The sequence below is a fragment of the Cupressus sempervirens genome, chromosome 6 (genome assembly GCF_028749045.1).
Source record: "Cupressus sempervirens isolate cs-2001-9-10 chromosome 6, ASM2874904v1, whole genome shotgun sequence".
Lineage (NCBI taxonomy): Eukaryota > Viridiplantae > Streptophyta > Pinopsida > Cupressales > Cupressaceae > Cupressus > Cupressus sempervirens.
Window position 1 is genome coordinate 621,248,722 of NC_143123.1, and position 23,749 is coordinate 621,272,470.

The window sequence follows — 23,749 nt, forward strand, 5'->3', positions numbered from 1 at the left end:
AAAGACCTTAGAATAGGGTGTTTGAATCAATATAGGCCTAGAAAAATGACCATCCACTTGTTGAATTCATTAGACTTACCAATTTGCAAAAAATGCAAAAAATGCCTAAAAGTTGCTGACAACTTTTAAAATGATGATCAATAATTACAAAAAGTTGTTGTTTGTTTATTTTATGGTTGGAAATAGCTATTTGGTTGTTCAAACGATCATATAGGCATACAAATATGTCATTTGAGGTCTCAGTTGGAGGGAGAGATCAGGTTGTAGTAGATGCTTGGAGAAAATGAATAAAAACCTCTAATTTATTGGTAAAATTATTGTTACAGTGGGTTGTACAGTTTCGTACAATACTTTCATGATTACTCTGCTAGTGGATTAGTGGTGGACATTTTTTCAAAAGGTTTTGGCTTTGATTTGATTCAATTTTCAATTGTGGTTTGTGAGTTATTATCATTTTTGTCCTAAGAGGTCTGAATAGCCCTATTTTCTAGGGCCTTGTACAAATGCAGCCCTAACTTACAAATTCACTAGTGGCAATCTCTGAAACTAAGGGATATGCAAGTTAAGGGACCTATCTACATGGTTCCAAGAGTTGGAGGTGTGGTGAGTAGGGCAAGTATTTTTCCAAGACGGCCCTAGGTCAAGCAAGACCATGTGCTTGATTGGTTTTTGTTGTTATTGTGGTGATAGTCATGTTTGGAGGCACTTTTGATCTATGTGAGTGCTGAATTTAGATGCATTGAATCTGATTAGGATTTCCATAAGTTATTGGGGTCTTTAGAACCCACCTAGTCCATCCTTCCTTGAAGCCCTAGCCTAACTTGATCAACTAGGCTTAGGTACCAAGCAACAGTTTGGAGGGTGCTGGAGCAAGATCATCCTAGAAACTTTTGGGATTCTAGAAAGTGTCTTAAGAGGTGCCTAAAATAGTGGAGAAGTCCCTATTCCATAGAGGGATAGTTGGTGAAAATACAAGAAAACAGATTGGAAAGGCTACAAGGATTGTAGGCCTAGAAGTGCAAAGGATTGTTGTGGATTTGATAGATTCCAAACAAACTAAGGATTGTGGTTGGATTGAAGGTCCTAGTTGCTATCACCATTTATTGTTTCAATGAGTGAAGTTTTTGAAGTTGATTGCCCCATTTGGGCTCAGCAATTGTGTATACCCGATGTGGGTAACGAGACTTATACCAAGTCCTAGATCCAAAATTTGGATTGTCAAAGCCTTCTGAAGGCCAGTAGAAGAAATGGCTACTAGACTCTACATCATAATATAATTGTGATAATATACTACAAGAGAAGATGATCTTCAATATTATAATCGTTCATAACTAAAGATAGCTAATTAAACTTTGACCTATAACATAACCTTGTATATCCAAGCTATGAATGGAGTCAAGTTCTTATGGTTTGGAATCATAAAATTGTGAAAAAGTTTAAACATTGAGTGACTACTAAAGGGGTCATTATAATCTACATCGTAAACACATAACACTTAAACACATAACAAAAGAGAGAAAAAGAGGGATTTGTGTACCAATAGATGGTGCAACAGTCGATGCCTGTAAGCTATGTGTTGTCGACTCAGTAGTCAAAAAGAGATTTTTGATTGTCCTGGATGGAGGTGGCATCATCATAGGATACAATTGATTTGAAGATGAAGAATAAAATTGTTAGAGCTTGCATAAATATAGAATGCATGTTATGGGGCTCAAAATCATGCAAAAAACTCTGTAAAGACAACACATCCATATTTTAATTAATGCCATAAAAGATCATAACATAAAAACCATTATTGAACTCTTGTTATAATTAAAAATTTCCTTAATACTTACTTTTAAGGTTTTAGAGGTGTGCAATAATTCAGATCCCCTATCTTTTATTTCCTGAGTAGTAGGCTTTATGGTTTCCAAATGTATAATTTCTCTGCCAATTTTATTTAGCACCTTTTTAATCAAACCGATCAGGTCATCGGTCTCTGCTAAATCAATATAGAAGGGGTCCTCCTCAGGGGGGCGGGGGGGCTGCTGAGGAACTGTAGGTTCCTTTCCTTCCCTCTGACCACTGGCCCTCTGTGACAATAATAGTATTAGTATTATCAAAATTACTCCAAAGCAATGAAGAAAACAACATTAAAAAAATATCATTTTGCTTCTATCTAGTTTGCACAATTACAATGAGTTTTAGCTGCTCATGTGTAGATGAGCCAGGAACATCGCTAGCATCCCGTCCAAGCGGTTGCTCCATATTGTGCCCCTGTGTCAAAGATCAAGTATAAAAATGTTAGCCAAAAAATTATTGACTAAATGGTATGTTGGAGTCATTGATTAGAAGTTGGTTTAATAGTATGTACCACCCCCATGATAGTAGCCTCATTTGTATCTATGTGGTTCAAATTGTAATCAATAAGAAGCTCTTCCCCTACACGTATTGATTTTATTGCATAGATGAATACACAATTTCCCTCATGGGACTCAAATATGCAATTGTCTTGCTTTATACATTGATTATTGTCTTGCTGTTGTATATAATTTGCCAAGAGGGCATACCTATGCATACTTTTTTTTTATTGAACAATATGCATCCAACTTTTGTAATCATAACATGGTCCAACATACTCCATCAATTCAGAAACTTTGTTGTAAGACACCTTTATGTCATCCATAGAAAATAGGCCCAAACCATGTAATGATGATGGTGCTATGCGATATATCCTCTCGTTAACACAAAAATCAGTGTTTATTGGAGGAAGTTCCTTGGGTACCCAATGTTTCTGTAGATGTTAGTACCTCAAGGGCACCTCGACGTTGCTTTCCATCTCATCATCATAAGAACATGACCCCCCTTGAGCAAGGCAAAATTTCATGCATTTATTGAATTTCCTTCTAGTCCTTTTACCTCTAGTTAATCTCCCTATTCTAGATAAACTGCATGTCTCACTTTCCTCTTCTATTCTTATATTTCCCTCACTCAAGGAAGACACTTCTGACAAATACCTATTCATTGGTACCTGCAAATGGGAGAGATCTTAGAAGACATCAATCTTACTATTGATAAGTGTATTAAATAGACTGTCTATAAGGAGTATGTATACCTATCGATCTATGAGACTGTGTGGGATGCTCCTGAAAGGGGTTCAGTTTCTTGCAAATGTAATTCAACGATTGTGAGAATAATCACATCATAATAATAATCACATACATCAAAAGCATCACATAAAAATTAAAAACATTAAAAGGTACACAATATAACACTTAAATCAAGCTCACTTTATAAGCCTACTAGGGAAGTAGGCCTAGTGAAGGGCTAAAACTGGGTTTTTTTATCAGCTAATGAGTTGAGGGCTTAGTCACCTTGGGGACATTCTATTTGAAGTTTTTTGATGTGTGTGGAGGTGGAGGAAACACCTAGTTAAGGTGAAGTCAAGTTTGGAACCTATTGAGGCATTGTGAGCATTTGATAGTTTTTTGATTAGATTGCTTGGATGGATTGAGGGACATTCATGGGATTATTCCAAAGATGTAGAACCTAAGGTGGCATAAGGATTTGGTGTGCACTCTGATAGTTTATGGAGTTGGCTTGGATCAAGGAGAGGGATCTTATGAAGATTCTTGGTTGGTGTTGTGAGAACACTATGGAAGTCCCTCTTGTTATGAATGATTGCAAGTCCACCTATAGAGGCAGAATTATTAACCAAAAAATTGGGTAAGCACTTATATTATGTTTTCCCTATGAATTTTATTCTAGTTACAACTCCCTTTTATAGATATTTAATGAATTCCCTTTTCTAAACTAAACACTTACAAATGCTTTTGACCTTAAAGAAAATAAGGCTCAATACATTGATGCATCAATGTATTTTAAATAGTTTTATTTAATTAATTTAGATTAATAGTTAATTTAGAATAGCAGTATTCTATTTGTAGTTGAAACTTGTAGCTTTTAAATAGATAATGAATAAACTATGTAACCATAAAAGACAAATATATTTCTATCAAGAAATGAATATTAAATAGATTAAGGATTGATGGCATACCTCTAAATTTCATCATCATCATCATCGTCATCATCATCATCATCACCATCATCATCATCCTCATCATCATCGTCATCATCATCATCATCATCATCATCCTCGCCATCATCATCATCATTTCCGTCATCGTCATTGTCATTGTTGTCATCATCATCAACATCAACATCATCTTCATCATCATCATCAGTAGCAACATCATCGTCATCATCATCTTCTTCTTCTTCATGAAAATTTGTGTTAGGAACACCATCCAATAATTGTCGATCATGATCACCATCTACATCATCTTCTACTTCTTCGGTATCCTATCTTCCATCATATTATACTTTATTGGCCTTCCTCTTGGTTCATGTCTAACAACAAATGACCAACCCAATTTATGTGGAACCTTTGAGTAAAATACCATCTCACATTGGCTTGGAAGAACATAGGGCTCATCCCCAATTGGCTCAAACAACCTTGTATTAACCATTCTAAATCCATTATCATGTTCAATAACAGTTCTATCAAGATCATTTGGATTAAGTTGTATCTTGTACTATTTGACAACGAGGAGAACTAATTTGAAGGAACTAAAGTCATGCTCAACTATATCATCCAAAATTCCATAGTATCAATTTTTAGACTCTCGAGGATGTAAGTCATTTCTAGATGAAATATTAGTCACTTGAAAGACTGCAATTATTCCTAAATCACAAGTTTTCTTCGTGTCATCCAACACTTTGATGCAAAATTTTTGACCATTATAGAACATAGCCTTGTGGTGTTTAACCTGCAATAATATGTGAGACATGCCAAAATTATTTTATCATGAGTTGATAAACATATGGTTGATTAATAAATTTGTACGTACCTAGAAATCTCTTGAACCATGTGCTAAATCTATTTCCCTTTGCGTAACATTGGAATCTCCATTGCGATGAGCTTCTTCAACCAATGAAGATAGACCTTCCTATGTTAATGTGTGAGTAGAATGTTGACATCATTCAATCCATACCATCATCCAATCAAGATTGTTTGCAATATACAAATGTAGTGCATCCCACTCTCGAGCACTTGTACCAAAAAAAAAAATATAGACAAGTTCTTACAACCAATTTATTTTGAAGATTAAGAAATAATTTATTACAATAACATCTTATAATTTATTACCTCTCACTTTCCTCAATGTACCTTTCCCCATCAAGTACTCCCCTTCCAATTTTTTAAAAGGCTCGAGATCCCAAATGTGATCTACATGGATATTTGACACAAACTTAGGAAGATATTCAGTAATGTACACCATAGTCTAGTATACCATATATGCCTCTACCACAGAACCCTCAGGATGTGCTCTTTGTCGAACCAAAGCCTTTAAAGATTTCAAGTGGCTCTCAACCATCCAAATTGATGTAATGTATACAGGTCCACATAATTCTATCTCCTCAACTAGGTGTATGATGTAGTGTTCCTCTGCATTGAAAAAAGTTGGAGGTAGACACTTTTGCATTTCACACAGTAAATGAGAAATTCTTCTCTTCCAATAGTTTATATCTTCTTTATGAATTTCTTTGAATGACAAAAACCTACATTAAGAGATTCAAGTCACAAAAAATATATAGATACGAGACTTTACAAAATAATATACAATAGATTACATAGCAAGAAAAACAAATCACAAATATAATAAATATATACAATAAATTGAAGAGATATTACTACTTACCTCATGTATTTTCCAAGATCATATATCACTTGTTTGATGCTATTGTTGAAGTTCTCTGGGAGAGATAGAGGAAGCACGTACTGCAGTAATTATAAACCAATCATTTCATTGTTTTCTAACATAACATAATGAACAATACATGTAGTTTATGAATATATTGTAAATACAGAAGAACATAACTTACCTTGACAAAAGTATACCAATCATGCATTTTGAGCCTTGGCCCAAATTCAAATTTTTTTGATACGAGATTGTTTATGTTCGCAACAAATCTTGTTGGAAATCAAATTTTTCGTATGACTTCTTTTATGGCATCACTTTACTGCTATGTTAATAACTAACGAAGGGAACTTATATTAATCTGATCTCTGTTGCTATTTGAGTGAATGAAATTCTTCAATGCATGATTGGATTCATGAATGTCATTACAAATTTTGACAATTTATTTTTTGTCACGCCTTCCATCCAATATTTTCCATAATGTCTCTATTATATTCTTTCCAATATGCATAGTATCAAACAAATGCACAATTTGTAAGTGCTCGTAGTAGGGCAACCTACTAAATTGTCTGGGATAGCTTTTTAGTCCCTTTGGAAGGTTGTCAGTACTGCCTTGATGACCTTCATGATCATCAATTACACAATTAGTAAAAAAAAATCACAATAGAAATATATAAATTAAAAACATAAACCATTAGGTGGAACAACATTACCTCGACGATTAATTCTATTATATTCCAACTTCCATAGGCGAGGTGTCATTCTTTGTGGCTTTGATGTAGTCTCTTCTTTCCCATTAAAAATATGTTTTTCCATACTTCGATACTTATGATTCTTGTGGAGGAAGTGTCTACACTCATCAAACAACTACTTTCCTAAACTTTTTGAATGATGAGATTTCATCTTTGGACCACAAACTGGACATGCAAATTTTACCTTTGTTTGAAGACCTACAAGATAATGATATAATTGGATTATTAAATATGTTGATTTTTATAATTAGAATTATTGTGCGCATCTTGAATTCACTATAACATACCACAAAAATGTGTTAGCCCTGGGGCATCATGTATTGTCCATGCAAGTATTGCATGGAATTGAAATTGTCTTTCTCATATTGGTCTAAACATGTCATACATAGTGACACCGTTCCATAACTCCACCAACTCGTCGATAAGAGGCTCAATATATACATTCATATCTTTTACTTGATATTTACCTACTTGAATGAACAGTAATATTACATAATTATTGTGACCATTTTACTACAAGATTTGTAAGTACATGTAAATTAATAACTATCAAATGATAAGATACCTAAAATAATCATTGCCAACATAATGTGCTCCCTCTTTATTGACATCCACAAAGGAATGTTATTGTTGATAACAAAAACAAGCCACACCGAGTAAATAGATCTCATCTCTCCAAATGGGTTGACACTATCCACTGCCAATAAACGCCTGAGATTACGAGGTTCTTTTTTGAAGTGTCACCACTTTTCCTCTATGTGCTAAATTCCAAACCATCTGTAGGGATTCGAATAATGTCATTTTGACTTCTATTGCATGAATGATAATCCATAAATTGAGCCAAGCTACTACACCTGAATAATTATCGCATCCATGGAATAATGGGGATGTAACAAAGAAAATTTTGAGGCACCTTTTTTGTTAGTCGATCTGTTTGATATCTAGTCGTATGACATATAGGGCATTGTGTTGCAAATTCATGTTCTTTATAATATATAATATGATCATTGGGACAAGCATGTATTGCTTCATACTCCATTCCAATAGCTTTCATAATAGTAGATAATTCTCGATATGAGCGAGGTAAAATATTTGATGGTGGTAATAGAAACTCGCCTATCAATCTATAGCAAAAAAATAAGTTGTTAATATAAAAAATATTAGTGGTACATTATTCACCCTTTGTTAACTATAAAGACATATATGACATAGCTTAACATACGTGACATTGTTATGTTGGATAAACCATTCATAACCTTTAAGTTCAACAACAACAAATACAACAGAGAGAAGAGTTGTTTGGGAGTCTTTATATAGGGGCTTGTATGCCTTCTCAAGTAGAGGTACATCGAGGCTACCATCATCATCATGATCAAATACACTTGGACTAAATGTGTCATGGGTCAATGTATTTATACCATCATCTTCAATTGTGTTTTCTAGTGCATGATCATCATCTTCCATGGGATCATTATCTTCACCTTGGATATTCGCACCTCCATGTTCCTCTACTTCAAAAATCATATTCTTCAGATTGTTGTGGTTCATATCATGTACTTCCCTAGGGAAATCAACCTATATAAAATTGATTAACATAAATAAACCATGATCATCAACTAATCATCAAGTGATTTCATATGTATATAAATAGTTAAAATGATATAATGAACAACTTACCAGTGGATGATAGTCATGCCCCCCTTCAATGTGACCATTCTCCCTACAATGTCTCTTAACTATTTTGATTAGCAGTCTTCTACAGTTTAAGCCCTTACAAATTTTGCAAGGACAATAAAATTTTCCATCACCTTTTCTTTTCAAGTTAGACCACAATCTATCGATTGTCTCCCTATTTTCTTCTTCACTTATATTATCTAACATGATCGTTCTTCGCAAGAAGCAAAAATCAGGCTATGAAAACTTTGGTCTACAACTTTCACAAACTAAGAAAAACTGTCAAAAGTACACAAATCTTATTAGACCTAGCTAAATACTTTAATATTTTAAAAATACTTTGTTTGACCCTATTCCTAAGACATTTAACCCAATCACCTTTTATAACATTTAGTCAATTGCTCTAGGCAAATTTGTGGATAAGATTATTTGTAAAACTTTGACCAACTACTTGAAGGTCTTATTTCAAGATACCTTACAACATTAAGCCATTAAAAGAAATTTCAAAACATATAAGCTAAAATTCTAGTTAAAATATACATTAGATTAAAAAATATACAATTTTCATACCCAAGCGCATGACTATAACTCGTGCAATGGCCTTCTTGCTTAGGTGTAGAAGTTCTCTAGCAATCAAATTATACAAGCTACAAGGCCTAACAACAATTTCAAAACATATAAGCTACAAGGCAAGACAAATTACATGACATGGAAAAAGGAACAAAATTTACAAGCTTTAGCAAGACATATTAAATGACATCATAGTGCTAGAGAGATCACAATTATATGAGTAAAACATAGTCATGAAAAAGCACATAAATTAGTTATTAGATGCAATTAAAAAATATATAGTTAGATAGGGACATCCATAGGGCATATTGAAGAAATGAAATGGTCATCCATAGGGCATAATGAAGAAATGAAATAGTTAGATAGGGATAGCTGGAATTTGTCTTGCCCTCTGAAGAAATGATAGAAAATTTAGATCAAACATCCACAAACTTGGATCAAAATTCTTAGCAAGCATCTATAGTTAATATTTCTGATGCACCAATGCCAGAACAAAGTTCTCAGCAGGCTCAAGGAGTTAACATCATCGATACTCAACTAGATAATGATTCATAGAAGACATTAACAACTATTGCTTGAGATGTAATTGTTGAAGATAAAAACAAGGTTGATGTAGGAAGCACATCTAGTGAAGTGGTACAATGGTGCAGGGGCATCCAAGGGACACATGAACCTACAGGGTACACCAGGAGTCATGAAGGAGACCATGAAGGTACCAAGGGAAATCAATGCCTAATGAAGACATGTCAAGTCATTTGATGATGGATTATGGCTATTGAAGCCATCCAAATGTAAGGAATTTCATAAAGTTGTCAAATTGTAATGTATTGCCAAGAATAGGCACCGAATAGCCATTTGAAGTCCTAGAGTGTCCTAGGAAGAGTTATGGGTTGATGGAAATGAATAATATTGTTTACATAATGTAATAAGCCTCTAACTGGTGTAAAATGCACTAAAAGTGCAAGATCTTGTAAATTGCCAATGTTGGCAACATAAGCCAAATAAGGCTTGAATCGGTTAGTTGAGATTATAGGGGTGTGAAGGTTGTTTTAAAAGTCTTTTATAAGTCCCTAGGAATGAAAAAAAAGGTTTTATAAGTCCTTGTCACAAAGGATAACAAAACAAATAATGAGTGCTCTTAAAAATGTGTTTGTTATGGTCATGTGATAGTTATGAGGGATAGTTGGCGACCAAGGGGTCTTTGGTTCAGTTTTATGAGTCAATTAGATGGAAAAAAGTCTAGAAAAGTAAGGTCTTAATAAGACACAAGATTAGTAGTCGAGGGAGTAGTGAATGTATCAAGAAAAGAAATAAATAAAGGAATTCTGCTATTCACTATCACAATGACAGTTTTTCTGGTTTTTTAAGATTTAGTTTGGTATCAAATAAGGTTCTTTCTGATGTTTCTTATATTCTAACATTTTTGAAGTATTTAGGAACATCTGAGAATTTTCTTGGAACCCATTGCAATCATTTCTTAACAGCTTTTTCTTTCTTTAAGGTGACTGTCCTGAAACAATGCACTATTTTGTATTGAAAAAAATATGTAATTGGGTGGATCCATCTTACTGTGGCTATGGGATGGATCCAACCCCTGTAAAATATGTAATTGGTTCTAATAATGTATGATTTTGAAGAATATGTAAGGTGGCTGACTAAATTTTCAAGTTGACAGGTTGGGTGCATGGAACATGGGCCATGGGTATAGCAATGAGTGTTTGGGCTGAATAAGGATATGCTCTTCCTTTTGAACATGTCAAGATATGTTAAGTACAAGATACATGATCGAAGTTTGCATCCCAAAAGTGAGTGTAGGGTTATTTGTGAGAAAGCCCTAGTTAAAAGCTTGAAATGGAGAAGAATGGTATAGGCACCATAGCAATACATCCATAGCTTCATTACCAGCAAGCATTCGGTTTAGTTTTAGGGGGAATATGCTTCAAGAGTTCAATGTCTATTAGTTTGGGTCTATTTTCATTCATAAACATAGCATTTTGGCATACAAACTATAGCACACTTAGTAAGAATTAAGAACAATGCATAACGGGAGGAAATTCTGGAATTGTTAGTATGCTACATTGCTATGGACGGAGAGGATAATAGGTGATATTCTCTATCAATTTGACCCTAAACTGGTCTTTAAGGTGGAGTTATTTAGAACCTATGCATGTTTCTCTATGGTTTCCCTCACATAAAATGAAAACTCTGATACCTTAACATACGCATTACCTACATGTACATTCCACAAAATGAAACAAGGAGAGAGAGAGCATGGAAAAAAGAAAAGTTTCATTTTTACTGCTATCTATTATTTTCTTTCTGCAAGAAAAGGAGGAGGATTTAAGGAAACCTATGATTAGCAACCTCCACTCTGAGGAATTCCTCCCTTGCCGCTGCAGATGAAGATCCCCCACCCTCTATCTCAATGTGTAATACAATTACAGATGCCCGTGCTTTTTCTATCCATGCTTTCACAATTCGTGTGTAAAGTTTGGTTATTTTTCAAGAAGGAATAGGCAGCATGACATGAAATTATTCATATGTTTCTGTACTTGAATAAGCTATATGGCTTCAAAATATTCTCACATTGATGCCCTGCGCAGCACAAAAATTTGACAGCTTCTAAGCCAAAGATCTTTCTTAAAAAACAAAGATTCCATCTGATTTGCAGAAGCCCTTAAAACTACCAATGTCTGGAGATGTGGGGCATGGATTTCATTGATCACGAAATAATAATAATAATGATTGGAGAAAATAGGATTCTAAGAGTAATGGTTTTGTTTGTTTTGCACTTTTCCATCATCCTCCTCTTGAACAAAAACAAAAATAAAAACTACAATGGCAATATTATGAGTGCTCTGAATGTTACCTTGGCCCTTTTGCTGTAGAGATCCCTGTGTCGATTCTGAACATAAAAATTTCAAATGAGCAACGTTTTTCATTTTTTTTTTTTTTTTTCTTATATCTTGTTAGCATCGCAATTGTGATGTTGTTGGGTTATAATTGAAAAAAAAAGCCAAAAACACATGACATTTTCCCACCGTTGCAAATTTCTGTCACAATTTCACTCCAAATGTATTAGTGGGATAAATTTATGCATTGTGGGGGGGTGCATTTTCATTTCTATCATTTAATTCAGAAACAACCCTTATACTTTCATCTTCTTCTCTCAATGGTGGACTCTTGTGTCACCTACCTTATACCTCACAACTACCATACTTGGAAAGGACAAATGACTAGATTGCTTATGGAAAAGGGGTTATGGTCATGCCTTGATGCGGCTCAACTAGCTCTATAGAGGCCTTATGAAATTCTTATGTAGTGTAATAAAATGGATGAGGCAATGGGCCTCATTGCGATGAATATTTTAGATGGGTTACTATTTTACCTGGATGGTTTGATTACACCTAGGGCTATGCGGGACAAATTTTCTACCTTGTTTGGCACAATGAATCAATTTAGGGTTTTATAGATAGATGTAGAGTTCACCTCCTTGGTTCCTAAATCATTTGCCAACATTGAGTACTTCTTGATGAAATTCAAGTCTCTTCAATCTATTTTACGAGTTGTTGGAAAGATAAATTTAGATGATGAGTGTATCTTTTAGATACTCTTAAAGCTATAAGGTCCTTATCAGATTTTCACTTCTACCTTCTACTCCACTATGGATGCTCTAGGTGCATGACATGTTATGACCTATTTTGAGAGATTCTATGATAGGCTAACTCATGAGAAATCCAAGCTCACTCATATTGATTTTCTTATAGGTTCACTATCATAGGCATTGCTTGCCAAGTCACACCAGGATACATAGAACACAAAGTTGAAGTAGATATCAGATTCCTCTTCTCATCACTCTACTAGTCCATCATCTTCTTCTAAGAAGGAGAAACAGAAGATTGAGACTATTACCTTTTCCTATCATCGGAAGGGACCTCATCATGAGTCACATTTTTTTAAGAAAAGATTTGATGGTTATGAGAAACAGACTACAGATTTGCAAGCTCTTCTTTAGAAGAGCATTATTTCCTCTCTATCCACTTCTACCTCACAGGGGTTTGCCTTTCAGTCTTCTTCCATCTCTTTGACATCTACATAGATTTTGGATAGGCTCATGCAATACTGACATCCATTTCATCCCCTTCCTAGGTCCCTTGGATACTGGATTCAGGTGCTTATCACCATATGGCATCTTCTAAAGGGGTCTTCTCCACTATTAAGGCTTCACCCATTCCTCATATTATCATGTGGAATAATACTATCCTAATAGTCTATGACAAGTTCACTTGGAATTCAAGGTGGCACATTCAATGATGTATTGTATGTTCCATCTTTCTCTACAAGCCTTCTCCCAATTTATTAGATTACACACAGTGGATCAGGGAAAATAGTTGAGTTCACTACAGATTCAATCTTCATTCAGGATAATGCAATAGGAGGCCTTATTGCTATAGGGATAGTAGATCATACCACCTATATCTACATCTTCTTGCACTTTGGTCCACCATCTCCACTATTAGAGCACAACTCTTCTCTTTTGCAAGAGCATCTTGTAGTGCAGTCAAGACACTTGAACCTTTGTATTTCTCTAGAGATCACTATTTTGACTAGCACACCACATCTAGTTGAGGTCTTTTCTCTTCAACAATATTCTTCTTCCACTTTGCTTGACCCTCCATCTCCATTCATCGAGCCTCTAGGTGCACTTGATGAGGATTCTACATAGGACATTCATCTGCTCTTTCATGATAGTGTCAACACACCTACATTGGGGATTCCCTTTCAGGATCCTCATATTTTCTCCTTTGAGCATCAATTAGGCTTTCTAGTTTCACCTCTCATTCAAGGGTTTCATTGTTTTGTGCCCTTGTTTCTTTTGCACTGGAGTTCCATTGGTTTTCTCATTTTTGCAAGGGCTCCATCATTCTGGGGAAGATTTGGTGTCTCTTCTCTCTGTAATGGGGGGCTGGTTGTACTTAGGGTTTTGAGAGAGTGTCTTGAGCCATTTCTTTTTGTTGTTTTACTTTTCATCTCTTTTTGGAGAGGAGTTTTTCCCACTAGGTTTTCTCTTTTATCTCTGGTTTACAAAGATTTCCTTGTATTGGGTACTTCATTAGGCCTTGTTGTCGGAACCCATTCACTGCTTTCATAGCCATGCTAGGTTAGCTTATCCCCTTTGCTTAGCTTTAGGGTGGTGTTAGAATAATATTTTTCTTTCTCACTACTTAAATATTGTTGATTTAATTAGTGAAGTTATTACTCTTTAGTGCTTAAGCTTTCTCTTAGGTGCATTAATAATAAATTGTTATATTAATTATTAATGTGCAACCTAGCTTTCTTAGGCTTTAGGGTTTCATTCACCTTTAAGGTTGAACACTTTTCTTTTTCTTTTTCATTACCTTGGAATACATTTTTCTCTCACTCCATTCATATTTCCAAGTTGCGCTTTTTTCCTTCTCTAGTTTCTCTTCATCAACAAGTTATTTAGATGTTTTTGGTGAATTGTGAAGTTGGTTTTCACAACTTCTACACACAAGGCAACATGTCTTCTATACATGTCGACACCCTTGACACTCCAGGACTTTAGTAGTCAAGGCTTACAAATGAAGAATAAGATGACAAAGATGAAAATGATAAGACTATTTCAGCACCTCAAATTCAGAGAAATAAAGAATTAAATAAGGTGGAACCAAGTGCTATTGGTGTTGTCTTGAGCACTAATGCACAAGCAAGATTGAGTGGTGACACTCCCTCACCTACTCCTAAGGCAGTGCAGAGAAACAAAACCCATTCACCAAAATGGAAGAGAAAAGAAATAAAGGACATTTCCATAGATAGTGAAGTTAGTTTGGATGAACATTTTGAGATGCCACAATTTGATCTAGAAAATCACCATGCAGAAATTTTTTTTGCTACAACAAATTTTGATGAAGAAAAAGAGGCAAGAAGAGCTTAGGAGAGAGCTAAAGAAGCAACAAACACTACAAGATACAAATCATATGTTTGTTGATGTTTTTGACATACAAAATGTAGATGAAGAGACACCAATCATTGATCAACTTGTGTATATGTGAATTGTGGGCCTTAAATTCTCACACACACTTCAACACGATTTTTGCCAGATAGATCATCTTTGAATAAACATTGAATTGTTCATCTAAGCAATCTAATTAGTGCGACCTATTGCCTTCTAACTAGAAGGATTTTTACTTTGCTCTTAGAACAAGAAGCTAGCAACTAGACCTTTTAGTACAAAGGGTTTATGCAGCTATATGATTGTGCAATTAATCTAAATGAGAATGCAATTTAATCTAATAAGAAATAAAAGAAAATTAAACTATATGATTTCATTTTTAATCTATATGATAATAATAATAAGCAAAGAAAGCTATGAAAATATTAAGTATTTCAATAGTAATTCGATGCAATTCAATTCCAATCTCGTAATGAAGAATTAGAAGACCCTTAAATAGAATTCTTGAAATCAATCAAGAGTTGAGATCAACTCGAATGAATGGTCAAGATTGAAGCTAAGATTCAACTAGGATGGAAGATTCCTAGTGTGGGTGACGTTAACTAACTTGGATCCTGAGTATAATGAAGAGTTAAGTGAAATTCACCTGAGTATGAGAATAATTTGATTAAGTTAATTCTAATTCTAGAGATAGCTCACTTAGAATTCCCATTCCTAAACTTAAGAGAAGGATCTAGAAGGTTATTTTAATTTAATAAAATGTGATACAACCTCATAAATGCATATTTTAATTAATCGAGTAATTAAACCCAATAACTAAAATAAAGATATTATCTCATTAAATTAAATATGTTTAATTCCCTTGCACATTAGCTTTAAGAGATAATTTAATTTAATCAAAGTATGAACACTTTAAATTAAATTAAACCTAATCAATAGGTTTAATGTAGCTAATTTGAGCCAATACTTAGGAATTAAATAGAGAATGTGATTAATGTAGATTAGTGTTTTCTACATCTAAGAATTAACTCAAATAAAGATAATAGAATAAGAATTTCCTAGTAAAACAAGACTTAGGGTTGATCAAAATAGACCAAAATTGGTTAATATGACAATCTGCCAATTTTGGGGTATTACATTTGCCCCTCTTTGAATGAATGTGCGATCGACATGTTCAATTCAAAGAAAATCAGAGGTATGAGGCATAGATCAAGAAATGAGATTGGTTTCAAAATTGATGGTATGAAGACCATTTGATAAGGTTGTAAAAGTTATCTCTAGAATGGAGCTTAACCTTAGGGAATATAGATAGAACACCCAGATACTAAGATTGATAAGCGTTTAAAGATTGTCTCTAGCATGGAGCTTAACCTTAAGGGATCTAGATAGAATGCCTAGATACCTAGATCGATAAGCTTTTAAAGATTATCTCCAAAATGGAGCTTAACCTTAAGGGATCCAGATAGAACACATAGATACCTAGATCGATAAGCTTTTATAGATTATCTGTAGAATGGAGCTTAATCTTAAGGGATCTAGATAAAACACCTAGATGTCTAGATTGGTAAGCTTTTAAAGATTATTTCTGGAATGGAGCTTAATCCTAAGGGATCCAGATAGAATACCTAGATACTTAGATCAATAAAAGATAGCAAGATCCCATTATGAGTCATAGAATTATCCCTAGAATGAGGCTTGACCCTCATGAATCAAGGTTTAGACTATCCTACTACCTATCCATCAAACTCTAATAAGGACTGCTATAAGATGTTATTAGTTGATAAAAATATGAGATAGATGATGTAGATGATAGATAGAAAGGGGATTAGATGCCCCAAGTGATGAGATGCCTAGAGTGATGAAGACATAAGATTTAGATTGAGTTGAAATTCAAATTCAATGATGTAATCATCTTGACCCCTCAGGAGCAAAATTGAAAGATGACACACTAGAAATGTGATGTAGAATAGTATATTAAGAAATATGGAAGAAATTGAAGATTCCAAAGAATATAGAAAAGATCAAAATGATCAAAAGAAATTTCAAAGTTGATTTGATGTGATTTCAAGGTCCAGAAGATCAAGTTTGACCAAACTTTGACTAGAGTTAACTTTTTCCCAAAAATTTTGAAAATTTGAAGAAATTTTGAGTTGAAAAACTTCCAAGATTCACAAAGTATCAAAAAATTGGACTACACAAGTGTTCGATTGTTTCGGTCCCAAATTTTTTTGATTCCTTTTTGAGTGGTGTTGCTTAAGTGTTTCAGATTCTGAATTCAATCATAAAAATGAATTTAGAGTGGTCAACTTAGCTAGGGGTGATTTTCATGTAGATTAGAGCACTTTGACAAAATTAGGTCAAAACCCATATAAGAGCCCAAAAGGTCATTTTCAAATCATTTGCACTTTTGTCTTTTGTGGAGAATAGAGCTTTGAGGAAAAAATGGTGATCATGTTGTCTACACATTGATTCAAGTTCTCTTGATGACACAATTGGCTGATAGACTATGGGCATTTGGTGAGTAGTCAATAATCTTGCTTCGCATTAAGTTTTGCACATGTTTTGAGGTTTTTTTTTTAGCATGTTTTAGATGTTTTTAAGTTTGCCTTGTCAGTTCTCGCATGAGGATGTCTCTCCTCCTCCTCAACCACTAGTGGGAGGTGAAGGGGAAGGGGAGAGTTAGATTCTTTGTGACCCCAACTTTTATTTGGCTCTTTATCCATTGGTGTGCTAGCACTATTTTGCACTATTTTTGATCCACAACACTCAAGTAGCGTACAATTTTGCAGAGATGTACACTTTATATATATATATATATATATGAGATTTTGATTTGATTACCATTTGCATTTGTCACTTTCTCTCTTTATAGCTTGTTATACATGAGATGTTTTATGCTATGATTATGAAATGTAAATATGATGGGATGTATGAATGTAGTGTAGATGAGATGGATTATAACATAGAAAATGAACTTAAAATGATAAATTTGTTTGGGATATGTTGAGATTTTCTTTCTTTTTTCCTTTCACTTTCTCTTATCTCTATGAGCAACTCAATGAGGTCACTTTCAACTAGATAAGCAAGGATTGGGGCCATGATCTTTTCATTTCTTTATGTCTTTGGTTTAGCTCCAATTATCTGAAACATCCACATAAAAGCAATGTCCACTATAAGAGCCTCCATCTCGTATTGGATGGTCATGTGTACCTTGACTCCTTTATATGGACTCTTCATTGAGGTTGGTTCTTTTCCTTGCTTGTTTTAGTGAATTCTCTATGCTATAGTAAATACTAATACTCATCCTGCTAAGTGAACGTGCAAGTCACTGTGAGTATACTTAGCACACTTTTGTCTCAGGTTATGAATGCAAGGGTGGTTGCAGATAGAATACTTGTCAATTACTTATCATAAGAAGGATCTCTCATGTGTCTAGTGTTTTTTCATGCAAGAAACATTCTAGTCATCCTACTATTTATGCTTTGATTATGTTCACTTGCTACATTAAAAGGGACAAATGTCCTGGTCATTCTAGCTTCTTGTACCTTGAATTCTTACATTTAATCCTAGAAAAACTAGAACATATGTCCTATTCATATTCCTATGATTGCAATGTTAGTGGAGATTGTATGACATCTAGGGTTTTTCTACACACTCTGTGATGATAATTGTCAAAGCTTGGTAACCAGACCTAGCATTGCATCTAGCCTAGAAATTGCATGTAGTATCGACATGCATTGCATAAGTATAGGGTTTGATGACTAATTCACTTACATCCTTTGTGATGAGGGATTGTTGGCTTATTCAAAGCATTATGTTTCTTCACGGTTCCACAAGTGCTCGGTTCTTTGATTTGTCCTCTTGCTCCTAAAGGAGTACCTATCACTATCAACAAAAACATGGAACACTACATGAGATGTTAGTTCATTCAAATTTTGCATTTCATACATGATTTCATAATAAATCTCATCTACACTACATTCATACATCCCATCATATTTACATTTCATAATCATAGCATAAAACATCTCATGTATAACAAGCTATAAAGAGAGAAAGTGACAAATGCAAATGGTACTCAAATCAAAATCAAAGCATAAATAGTAGGATGACTAGAATGTTTCTTGCATGCAAAAACACTAGACACATGAGAGATCCTTCTTATGATAAGTAATTGACAAGTATTCTATCTACAACCACCCTTGCATTCATAACCTGAGACAAAAGTGTGCTAAGTATACTTGCAGTGACTTGCACGTTCACTTAGTAGGACGAGTATTAGTATTTACTATAGCATAGAGAATTCACTCAAACAAGCAAGGAAAAGAACTAACCTCAATGAAGAGTCCATATAAAGGAGTCAAGGTACACACGACCATCCAATACGAGATGGAGTCTCTTATAGTGGACATTTCTTTTATGTGGATGTTTTAGATAATTGGAGCTAAACCACAGACATAAAGAAATGAAAGGATCATGCCCCCAATCCTTGCTTCTCTAGATGAAAGTGACCTCATTGAGTTGCTCATAGAGATAAGAGAAAGTGAAAAAAAAAGAAGAAGAAAAGCTCAACATATCCCAAACAAATTTATCATTTTAAGTTCATTTTCTATGTTATAGGACTAATGTTAAGTGTCAATAGCCATAACATAGATGAAAGAAACCTCTTCATTAGGGTGACAAAAATAGATAGACATAGTTAGAACAACTGGTGACTAAAGTCAAAATGGAGTCTTCAGTAAGAAGAACCTTAGTAGGTAACTAAGCAATAGTAGATAGATGCAGTTAGGACAAACCAGTGACTGATGTGAGAGAAATATTCCATGAGAGGGATCTCAAAAAGTGACACTAGCGATAGTAGGTAGACATAGTTAGAACAATTGGTGACTATCACTTAAGAGATGTTTTGCACAAGGAATCTCTAAAGTGACATGAATGATAATAGGTAGACACATTTAGAACTGATGATTGATGCAAGAGATCTACCATGAGAGGAATCTCAAAAAGTGACACTAGCAATAGTAGGTAGATGTAGTTAGAACAACTGATGACTGTCATGCGAGAGACTCCTATGACACTGTAGGGTGTTGCCCCCAAGTTATGACAATATTGAATCCATGGATACATGAGTGAAAGTAGCAAAATAAAGCAAGAAAGAAATTGTACATGAGCCAAAAGATGTGTTACAAGATATAGCATTTGAAACAAGAGGCACCTATTTACCAAGTTTTCACCTTCTTGGCAAAGATTCTATTTTTTCTACCATGATTCCTATTTGCTAGATTTTCATCAATGGAACTTTTTTCTTTTTTTTTCTTTTTTTTGTATTTTTATTTATTTGATTTATTGTATTTTTTTATTTTATTTTTTTAAAAAATTGGTATTACCAAGGCACCTATTGCTAGGTTTTTACCAGGGTAATAATTTTTTTAGGACTTTTTGCAATTTGTTTGATTTTTTTCTAGACATTTAAGTATATACAGAGAGCTTTGGAAACCAAACCAGCTATGGAACCACTCTAGATGGAGAGTGTTGATAGCTTCCTTGAGCACCTCTCCCTTGGCTATAGAAAGTTGGCAGGTACCAAATCTGAACATTGTAGTGATTATGTAGGGACCAAGCTAGTTGGGTTCAAACTTCCCTTTTTGTACCCATTTTTGTTGATTCTTAGGATTTTCTGTCAGAACAAGATCACCCAGTTGGAAGTCACATGGCTTTACTTTTTTATTGTAACTTTTGGACATACACTACTGATAAGCTCGAAGATGATCACACGCCACTTATCGATGTTCATCTAACAAGACTAGCTCTAGAAGATGAAATTTTCTATAGTCATCATTAGTAATGAGGCGCTTCATGGAGATTCTTAGAGTAGGAATCTCAACCTCAATCAGAAGCACATCATCCACTCCATAGACCAAAGAAAAGGGTATTGTACCTATTGGAGTTCTGATACTTGTTTTGTATGCCCATAAAGCCAACTTAATTTGAAAGTGCCAGTCCCTTCCAAATTTACTAACTGTATGATGCACGATCTTAAGGATTGTCTTGTTGGATGCCTTTGCTTGACCATTAGCCTAGAGGTAATAGATAGAAGACCAATATTGTGTGATTTTGAATTTTTTACATAACTCCTTAAGATCCTTGTTTTTAAACTATCATCCATTGTTAGTAATAATGGAGGAAGGTACACCATACCTACATATGATGTAATTCATGATGAATAGAGCTGTATTTTTTCCATTTTTTATAGAGAGAGGAACTAACTCCACCCACTTAGTGAAGTAGTCTATAGTTATAATAATGAACTTATGTCCATTTGAAGAAGACGGGTGAATCTGACCCACAAGATCAAAGGCCCATTGTTGGAATGGCCATAGTGTGATAGATCGAATTAGCTCCCTAGCTAGAGCATGAATTAGATTCCCATGGAACTGGCATTGTTTACAGGACTTGGCATATTTGATTGCCTCTTGCTCCATATTTGGCCAATTGTAACCAACTCTAATAAGTTTAAGAGCTAGTGGCAAGCTGTTTGAGTGAGATCTAAAAATGCCCTCATGGATGTTGATTAAAGTGCTTTTGTCCTCATTGGGTTATAGAAACCTAAGGAGTGTTTCATCGAGACCTCTCCTAAACAAGTTGATAGCAATAATGATATACTGTGAAGCATTGTGGATAAGGTGACATTTTTCATTGCAAGTTAGACTGTTCAAAATTCTTTGGTCATGAAGATAGGAGTATATGTAGTGGTATCAGCATGAATCATACCCTGCAATAAAATAGATCATCCAAGATTTAGGGCTATCATAGGTAGGGTAGAGTAACATTTCCACCAGGAACTCATGTCAAAGATCATTCTCTGGCATTTGTAACAAGGAAACAATAGTTGCCATGGCATTGACCACTTTGTTGTTTTCTTGAGGAACCTATTGAAAAGTGATATGAGCCAAGTATTTCTTTAGATCATCCACCATGAATTTATAAGGGATCAATTTCTCATCTTTCATCTGATATACACCATTAACCTGGTTGATTATGATCCATGAATCACCAAAGATGTTCAATTAATCTACTATCCATTCAACTACAATCTTCATCATGCCATTAATGAGAACTTCATTATCTGCAATATTGTTCATACAAGGAAACAAAATCTTATATGCCTTAGGAAGTGAATACCTCTATGGTGTTATGAATTGCAACCTAGCACCAAATCCTTTTTGTGTGAAGAAACCATCAAAGAACATCACCCAAGTTTGATGCATAAGTGTTAGAATTGATTCATTAGGGAAATCAACTTTTAGTGGAAGAAAACTTTGCATGGGTGCCTCTACTAACTCATCAATAATTGCTTGTCCTTTGATATCCTTCCATTGAACATATTGAATGCTAAACTCACTTAGTATCATGACCCACTTAGCCAACCTTCTTGCTAGAGTTGCCTCATTGAGTAAGTACTTTAGTTGGTCAAATTTAGCAACCAGTCGCATAGCATGGGCAAGCATGTAGTGTATCAACTTTTGGGAAGCGAAGATGACTACCAAGAAAGCCTTCTTGATGATATTGTAATTCTTTTCATATAAGATTAGCATGGGACTTAGATAGTAAATGGCTCTTTCCCTATTATCATTGTCCTCTTGAGCTAGGAAGATACGCAAAGATGTCTCTATTGCTGAGACATGTATAGAATAAGAGCCTTCCCATGAATAGGAGGCATAAAGATCGATGAATTAGCAAGGTATTACTTTATTTGTGTTAGAATTTGATTGTATTCTTGGCTCTAGTTATATTTCACACCTTTGTGCAGAGTCTTGGTAAAAGGTTATGACCTATCCACCAGTTGTGAGATGAATCTACCAATGGATTGGAATCTTCCTTGTAAGAACCTCATCTGACTAATATTACGAGGTGGAGGCATTTCCATGATTGCTTGAACTTTCTCTAGATCAACCTCAATTCTATTTGTAGACACGATGTAGCCAAGTAATTTCCAAAATGTTACACCAAATGTACATTTCTTGGGATTAAGTCTTGGACTGAATTTCTCCATGCGATCCAGGATAGGTCCCAAGTCTTGAAGTTGAGTGTTGCAATTTACACTCTTAACTAGAGTATCATCAACATAGTCTTCCATTATTTTATGCATCATGTTGTGAAAAATTGTAGTGACTGCCCTCTAATATGTAGCACCAATATTTTCAGACCAAATGGCATCATGTTCCAACAAAAAGTTCCCCATGCACAAGTGAAAGCAAGCTTTTCCTAATTTTCTAGTGCAATTTTGATCTAATTATAATTGGAAAAACCCATGCATGAGTCAGTACATCTCATATCCTGCCATCATGTCCACTATCATATCAATGTTAGGGAGTGGAAAATCATCCTCTAGAAATGCTAAGTTTGGGTCTTGAAAATCTGTGCAGACTCTGATAAATTTGTTGTGCTTGGAGACTAGAACAATGTTTGATATCCATTCAGGATAATCAATAGCATGGATGAAACTAGCCTTTAGAATTTTTTCTAATTCAGCTTTGAGAAGTAGTGCAACATGAGGATGCATTTTCCTAAGCTTATGTCTAATTGGTTTAACTCCTAGTGTGATAGACAAGTGATGCATAATGAGATCAAGATCTAATCTTGTCATGTCTGAATATGTCCATGCAAATTTTATATTTTTTTCTTGGAAGAAAGCAATGAATTCTTCTTTTTCTTCTAGAGATAGTGACTATCCAAGACATATCATGTGAGGTTGTTCCTCTATTCCCAAGTTGATTGATTGTGTTGGTTCTATCAACACTGATGATCTTTCTTGAAAATGACTAGGAAGTGCATCAAATATCTCATCCATGGATGCCTCAAAGAGGTTTTCACTCTTGGATACAACTTTTTATTTTATTTTTTTAGGTTTTGACACTGCCACAATGTGATTTTCACCATCAAACCTTTTATTTATTTTCTTTTTGATTGTATGAATGAGATATTTGATGTCAACTTTAGTCATGTTGATGATTTGTTCATTGGTGGAAGACATTACT